An 8,733-nucleotide genomic window follows, 5' to 3' on the forward strand; every position below is an offset into this window, starting at 1 on the left:
ACCTTTAGGATTTTTTGTGTATAGTATCATGTTGTCTGCAAGCAGTGACAGCTTTACTTCTTCCTTTCCAATTTGAATTCCTTTTATTTCTTTTTCTTATCTGATAATACACAACGGAGAAAAGACAGTCTTTTCAGCAAGTGATGCTGGAAACACTGGACAGCTACATGTAAAAGAATGAAATTAGAACATTTTCTCATACCGTACACAAAAATAAACTCAGAATGGATTAAAGACCTAAATATAAGACCAGAAACCATAAAACTTATACAAGAAAACACAGGCAGAACATTCTTTAACATAAATCACAACAATATATCTTTGAATCTGTCTCTTAAGGCAAAGGAAACAAGAATAAAAATAAATAAATGGAACCTAATTAAACTTGAAGATTTTTGCACAGCAAAGGAAACCATCCAGATAAAATGGAAAAGACAACCTAATGAATGGGAGAAAATATTTGCAAATTATATGACCGATAAGGGGTTAATATCCAAAACACGTAAACAGATTATACAACTCAATATCAAAAATCAAACAGTCTGATCAAAAACTAGGTAGGAGACACAAATAAACATTTTCCAAAGAAGACATACAAATGACCAACACACATGAAAAGATGCTCAACATCACTAACTATCAGAGAAATGCAAATCAAAGCCACAATGAGACAACACTTCACACCCGTCAGAACGGCTATCATCAAAAAGACCATAAACAACAAAAGTTAGTGAGGGTGTGGAGAAAAGGGAACACTAGTATACTGTTGTTAGGAATGTAAATTGGTGAGAAACAGTATGGAGATTCCTTAACTAAAAATCGAGTTACCATATGATCCAGCAATCCCACTGCTGCGCATATATCCAGAGAAAACTCTAGTTGGAAAAGATACATGCACCCCAATGTTCCTAGAAGCATTATTTACAATAGCCAAGGTATGGAAGCAACCTAAGTGTCCATCAACAGATGAATGGATAAAGAAGATATTACACACACACACACACACACACACACGCACACAAACACACACACAATGGAATGCTACTCAGCCATAACAAAGAATGAAATTTCACCATTCACAACAACATGGACAGACTTGGAGGTATTATGCTTAGTGAAATAAGTCAGAGTAAGACAAATACTCTATGTTATCACTTATATATGGAATCTTAAAAATAAAACAAACTAATGAATAAAAAAGAAACAGACTCAGATTATAGAGAACAAACTAGTGGTTACCAGTGAGAAGAGGGAGGAGTGAGGGGCAAGATAGGGGATTAAGAGGTACAAACTGCTATGTATAAAATGAATAAGCTACTGGGATATACTGTACAGCACAAGCAATATAGCCAATATTTTATAATGACTATTGATGGAGTATAACTTTTCAAAATTGTGAATCACTATGTTCTACACCTGAAACTTATATTGTAAATCAGCTATACCTCAATTAAAAAATAAAATAAAAGATATGACAACTAAAAAAAAACCAACCCCCCCCTACAAACTTCTGCTTTTTTGAGAGACACTGGTAAGTAAAATTAAGAAACAAGCCACAGACTGGGGGAAAATACTTTCAAAGCACATATCTAATAAAAGACTTACATCCAGAATATAGAAACAATTTTTATGACTCAATAATAAGACAAATAATCCATTAAAAATGGGCAAAATGTTTGAACAAATACTCCACCAACAAAGATATATGAAATGCAAATAAACAACACCATTAGTTATTAGGGAAATGTAAATTAACCACAATGATATACCACTACACCCTAGAATAACTAAAATTAAAAAGACCAACAATACCAAGAACAGTGGAGGATGGGGAGCAACTAGAACTCAAATACATTGCTGGTGGGAATGTAAAATATTACATTCACTTTGGAAATGTCTGGCAGTTTTTTAGAAAATTAAATGCACCCACTCCTAAGCAATTCCACTTCTAAGTATTTACTCAAGAGAAATAAAAACAGATGTCCATATGAACTGGTATATAACTGGTATGTAAATGTTTATAGCAGCTTTATTCATAATAGCCCAAAACTAGAAACAACCCAAATGTCGATCAACTGGTGAATCAATAAATTGTGATATATCCATACAATGAACTATACTACTTAGTATTAAAACGGAATTAATTTCTGATACAGCATGGATAATCTCAAAAGCATTATGTTAAGTGAAAGTAGACAGAGACAGACACAACAGACCATAAACTATTATATGAAATTCTGGTAAAGTCAAAATGATCATGACAGAAAACAGATTAGTGGTTGCCTGGGGCAGGGGTAAGAGATTAGGGAAGGAGACTGATGGCAAAGGGGCATAAGGGAACATTTGAGGGTGATAAGACTTATTATATATCTGGATTGTCATGGTAGTTACACTGCTGCACACATTTGTCAAAAACACATTGAAATGTATACTTAAAACTGATGAATCTTAATGCACTTAAAACATACCTCAGTGAAGCTGATTTTTTTTTAATGGTCCTCTTCATGAGAATCAGATATTTAGATTAGATATAAGAGATTTCTGATCATGGGACACTATTAAAGATTTCCTTTTCATGACAGTTTTTTTTTAATGACAGTTTTTAAAAATGAGGAAGAAAAGGCCATTGATTGAACTAAAACAGATTTTTTGAGGCAAAGAGTAAATGATACACATATATATTATATATGACACATATTATATATTATTTAATATGTAGTAAATATTACCTAATTTTAAAAGTATGCAGAAGTATCCTATAATGAAAAATATGAAAAGGAATATATGTATGTATATGGATGACTTAAAAATTATGCTGTACACCAGAAGTTAATGCAACATTGTGAACTGACTATACTTCAATTTAAAAAATAAAAAAGATTTTTTAAAAAGAATATGAAAAAGAATAGTAAATAAATAAATAAAAGTATGTAAATAAGAACCACAACATTTCTCAACTTAAATCTTCATTCTTCTTTTAAGATTTAGAAAAAATACTCTGGAAGTTTAATTTTTCTTTTTCTTTTTCTTTTTAACACTTTTTATGGATTTATAATCATTTTACAATGTTGTGTCATAATTTTTCATATATAGATATAAGAATGATTCCTTATGGGCCTACCCAAAAAGGCAAATTTATATAATAGTTTAATATTCATATATAAAGCTTTGAAGTTCAATTAAATCAGTGTATCATATGACCACAAATTCTTTTTACCTTTTTTTAAAGATGTTTCCCCTGCTTTTCTCTATACCTAATCAAAAATAATAGTCATTCCTAGAAAGTAATGCGTAGTATACTAAGACTTCTGTTGTTTTTTACTTTATTCATTCTCTTATGGCAATTTCATCCTTCCCAGGGTCACTCTTACCATCTATATGCTAATGATTTTGATCTATATAGCTCAGAGGCAGATCCAAAGTTTTCTGAGAACTAAAGCTTACGCAATTGCAAAATTAAGAAAATTAAACTTAACACAATTTCAGAAAATTAATATAACTCTTCAAATGTATAATTCTTTGCAAGAGAGACCTGAAGATTAACTTCAGCAGCTTCACAGCAAATCTACCTCTGCTATAACTATATCTTAAAAGTCAGATATTTCTCTTAGTGACTATGGAACTATCCTCTAGTTGCCTAATGGACATCTCTACTTTTTTTTTAATTGAAGTATTGTTGATTAACAATGTTGTGTTAATTTTTGGTGTACAGCATAGTGATTCAATTTTATATATATATATAAATTATATATATTATATATATATTCCTTTTCATATTCTTTTTCATTATAGGCTATTACAAGCTGTTGAATATAGTTCCCTGTGCTATACAGTAGGACCGTGTTGTTTATCTATTTTATATATTTGTATGTTTGTATCTGCAAATCCCAAACTCCTAATTTAGCCTTCTTCTCCTTTACCCTTTGATAACCGTAAGTTTGTTTTCAGTATCTGTGGGTCTGTTACTGTTTTGTAAATAAGTTCATTTGTGTCATTTAGATTCCACATATAAGTGGTATCATATGGTATTTGTCTTTCTCTTTCTGACTTACTTCACTTAGCATGGCCCCTGTGCAAGGATGACACACAAATTCATGAAGCATTAAAAAAAAAATCCCCTAGAGCTTGTCACTGTACGTAGCATATAGTAGGCACTCAATAATACTTATTGAATCAAAAAATGAATGACTTTTACTTAGAAGTATGAATGAAGTTAAGAGAAACAAGACAAAAATTGTATTTATGCAATGGAAAATAAGTATACCAAGTGCCAGGAGGGACTGTAGAAAAATAACCACAACAAATGAACTAGGAGGAAAACGAACAAAGGATCTGAACTGAAAGGAAAGCAATTCACAGCAAAGAAACCCAAATGTGCAGTAAGCATGAAAAAAGATATTCTCATTATCAATTAGACAAGTACAAATTAAACCAGTGATATTGTCATTCCATACTCATCAAATTGTCAAAGATTTAAGTCTGTCGAGAAATAAAATCTCACACTATAGATGGAAGGATAAACTGAAGACATATACCTAGCAATTCTATCGTACAAGTATAAGGATGTCCTAACATTGTTTATGAAAAAAAAAAGGAAATAATCTAATAAAATATATAGCAGTGGTATATATGTCAATGGAATACTTCAAAATATTTACAAATGAATTACAGTTAAATATATGAATATGGCTAGTCCCCCACAATAAAGAATAAATAATTAATGTCAGTGGTGGAAATGTTGAGGAATCCGGAGTGAAGAAACAAAGGACTCAATACAGGAGAAAAGCAAAGGGTAACGGTATGATCATTTGATGACCTCAGTCTGCTAACTCTTTTCCAAATAGACATCTCACCTTACTAAGTTCATTAAATGAAACTTCTTTTAGCTTTAGCAGTGAATAATGCTATTGACTGCAATAGTGCTTTTTTTTTTTCTCTTTTTGAGTGGTTACAGGGATTGTAAAATTGTTGTGTTTAGATTATTACCTATAAATTCCTGAAAACAATTCAAATTAATTTCATGTCTTAAAATTTTACTTAAATGATACAATTCCCCTCCACCAGCTATCCATGGTAATGTTAGTTCTTCATAAGGTCAAGGAGATGGTTCTAATAAATCAAAATAATTTAAAATGTTTTGTTTCTTTTTTAAATAAGAAGTTTTTAAATTGAAGTATAGTTGACTTACTATGTTGTGTTAATTTCTGGTGTACAGCATAATGATTCAGTTATACATATATATTCCTTTTCATATTCTATTATAAGCTCTTACAAGATATTGAATACAGCTTTCCATGCTGTACAGTAAGACCATGTTGTTTATCTATTTTATATATAGTAGTTAGTATCTGCAAATCCCAAACTCCCAATTTATCCCTCTACCCACTTTGTACCCCTGGTAACCATAAGTTCGTTTTCTAGGTCTCTGAGTCTGTTTCTGTTTTGTAAAAAAGTTTATTTGTGTCATTTTTTAAGATTCCACATATGAGTGGTATCATATGGTATAAAATGCTTTGTTTCTAATAAAAGACACTTTTTAGTAACACATTCCTAGGCAGAGCTTCAAATTTATTTTTATTAAATAGAATGTTTTTAAACTTACATGACTTAAATCTTTGACATGAGATTCATGCCTTCTAATACCAATTTAAAGTTTTCTAAATCTCTTATAATATTTATATATATTTACTTTGAGTATTAATTGATCTTTACTGCAATGCGATTGAAAATATTTTTAAAAATCTTCAAGAATATATACATCATTAAAGCAAGGTCTTGCAAGAAATTGTTAGCTAATCTATTTGCCAAGCTAGAATAAAAAGAATAAGAAAAATGCATGTATAATGAAGGATATCCCTGACCTACAGCAGTGGCAATTTGTAAACGACATGCTACTCATCTTAACCTCAGTACTTAACAAGTTTTAATAATCTCAATTTCGAGTTCTTTAGCTACACTTTCTAACTCAATTTAATTCTTTATTGGATTGGTGGTAAACAATAAATTTTTATCCAGAATACTTTTAAATGGTTAACTTATTTTATTTCAGACACTGAATCACAGTTGATAACTTAGTGTCAAATAATGACTTCAGGAAAATTTTCTAACAAATTTGTAGCTACTCCAGACTTCCTTCCCATGATTGTACAAGCACCATTAGAATAAAATGCAATTAAGTTTGCTTTCAAATATTATCAAAGCCACAATCATTTAAAGGAGACAACAATGTACTAGAAATACACTCTGCTGTGGCTGACACCAATTCTTTTAAAGCCACAAATACAATTACCAATACAGAAATTGATTCAACTGAGTTAAATAAATTGCTAGGTGCTTTTCTTTAAAAGTGTAGATGCCTGATCAATTACAGTACATATTTGATATTCCCTTTTATAATATTCTTAACTACCATTATGTAATTTCCTTTGCAATTTGGTCAGCTGTTCTTGTTGCACTGTATCATGTATGTACACAATTGCCTGTGTCTGCTCCATTTTCTTCTTTTAATTTTATTGCTCCCCTCACTATCAGATAAAGGCCTATTATGTTTTACTTAACTGTGAAGAGTATTAAAAACTTCTGGGTATTGATATTTTTGTTAGTTAGTTTATACACTAAGTTGGAAATTGATTCATTAGTTGATTCTTTTAACAAATCTTGAAGTTTAGTACAGTCTTCAGGAAAATCATGTTCCCTAATTTTTTTTTTCCCCAGAAAAATTTGCCTAGTAGTTTCATTAGTACCATTTGGGGTTACTAAATATGCCCTCCATTCCTTGGATCCATGGACATGCCTTTCTTTTGTCCCTCCTTAATGCTGAACTATCAAACAATTCTTACATTCTAGTTTACATTCTTTCATTTCAAGCAATTTGCACTGCTTTGAAAACATAAACACTTGTCTTTCATTCCAACAATCTGGAAGCACAAGGTTATCTATTTCCTTTGCTGAACGTGGTAGTGTTTCTTCAATGACTAATTGTTCAAAAACTTTGCAGTTTGTTTCCATTACCTTAGGTATCCCACAATTTAACTCCTATCATTTACTGTGTCTGTTTTAAACTTCTTCACATTAAAAAAACTTAATAAGTCACTGTTACTTTAGCATTTTAGGGATCTGAATCTGAAACATAATTTTATGTTAGTAAAATTCACAATACTACTTGGAGGTTAACATTAAATCTTTGTTAATAATTCTAATATAATTTTAGAAATGGCATAAATTTTATTTTTAATTAAAATTTTTTACTACATTGTAATTAGCTAAACCAGTATTTTGTACCCTGCTTATAAATGTATAGTTGGGTAAAAATGTCATACATGGTATTCTTAGGTTTTGGCTTTAATTTTTTAATGCGAATTTCTAAGAATATGCTAATATTTGGTTTCATCTTAAAGATTTAGCATGTAATATTTTCATTATTTTATAAATAATAAGTATGCATCTGTGTTTTCATACATATTATATACCTATGTCATATACATTAGCATATATATAGGTATGCATATATAGTCAATATTCTGAATATGAGTCAAAATTTCTATGTCTGTTTTACATCAATTGGATTTTCTTTTTTAACCTTCTGACCCTCTTCACCCATTTCTCTCCCTTTCCAAACCCTGGCAACCACCAATCTGTTCTCTGTATCTATGAACATTTTTTTTTGTTTTTTAAGATTCCACATATAAGAGAGATCATAAAGTATTTATCTTTCTCTGACTTATTTCACTTAGCATAATGCCCTCAAGTTCCATCCACATTGCAGCAAATGGCAAGATGTCATTCTTTTTTATGGCTGAATAATATTTCATTGCATATATACCACCTTTTCTTTACCCATTCATCCACTGATAGACACATCCATATTTTGGCTCGTAAATAATGCTTCAATTAACATGGGGTGCATATATCTTTCTGAGTTAGTGGTTTCATTTTCTTTGGATAAATACCCCAAGGTGGAATTTGCTGTATAATATGGTAGGTCTACTTTTAATTTTTTGGAAACTCCATACTGTTTTCCACAGTGGCTGTACCAATGTACATTCCTACTAACAGTGCGCAAGGGTTCCCCTTTCCCCACACCCTTACCAACACTCGTTATTTTTTGTATTTTTGATAATAGACATTCTAATACTGTGAAGTGATATCTCATTGTGGTTTTGATTTGCACTTCTCTAATGATAAATGATGTTAAGCATCTTTTCACTTACCTGTTTACCATCTGTATGTCTTCTATTGGAAAATGTCTATTCAAACCTTCTATCCATTTTTTAATTCTTTTTTTTTTTTTGCTGTTGAGTTGTATGAGTTCTTTATATACTTTGGATGTTGGCTCCTTATCAGATATATGACTTGCAAACATTATCTCCCAGTTAGTAGGTTATCTTTTCACTTTGTTTATGGTCTCCTTTGCTGTGGAAAAGCTTTTTAATATGATGTAGTCCCACTTACTTTTTGCTTTTGATGTCAGATTCAAAAAATCATCACCAGACCTATGTCAAGGAGCTTACCACTATGTTTTCTTCCAGGAATTTAATAGTTTCAGGTTTTATATTCAAGTCTTTAATCCCTGTGAGTTAATTTTTGTTTGTGGTGTAAGAGAGTGATCCAGTTTCCCCAACACCATGTATTGAAGAGATCATCCTTTCCCTATTAAATATTCTTGGTTCCTTTGTCATAAATTAATTGACCATGGGTCAATGTATGGGTTTATTTCTGGGCTCTCTATTCTGT

The 8,733-nt window shown here is 30.8% G+C and overlaps 1 pseudogene; it reads right to left on the reverse strand.

Moving 5' to 3' along the window:
* Nucleotides 1-6,077: 6,077 nt before the first annotated feature.
* Nucleotides 6,078-7,008, reverse strand: LOC140700371 (E3 SUMO-protein ligase KIAA1586-like; annotated as a pseudogene).
* Between the last annotated feature and the right edge of the window lie 1,725 nt (nt 7,009-8,733).

This window comes from Vicugna pacos, chromosome 12 (genome assembly GCF_048564905.1).
Source record: "Vicugna pacos chromosome 12, VicPac4, whole genome shotgun sequence".
NCBI classification, from domain to species: domain Eukaryota; kingdom Metazoa; phylum Chordata; class Mammalia; order Artiodactyla; family Camelidae; genus Vicugna; species Vicugna pacos.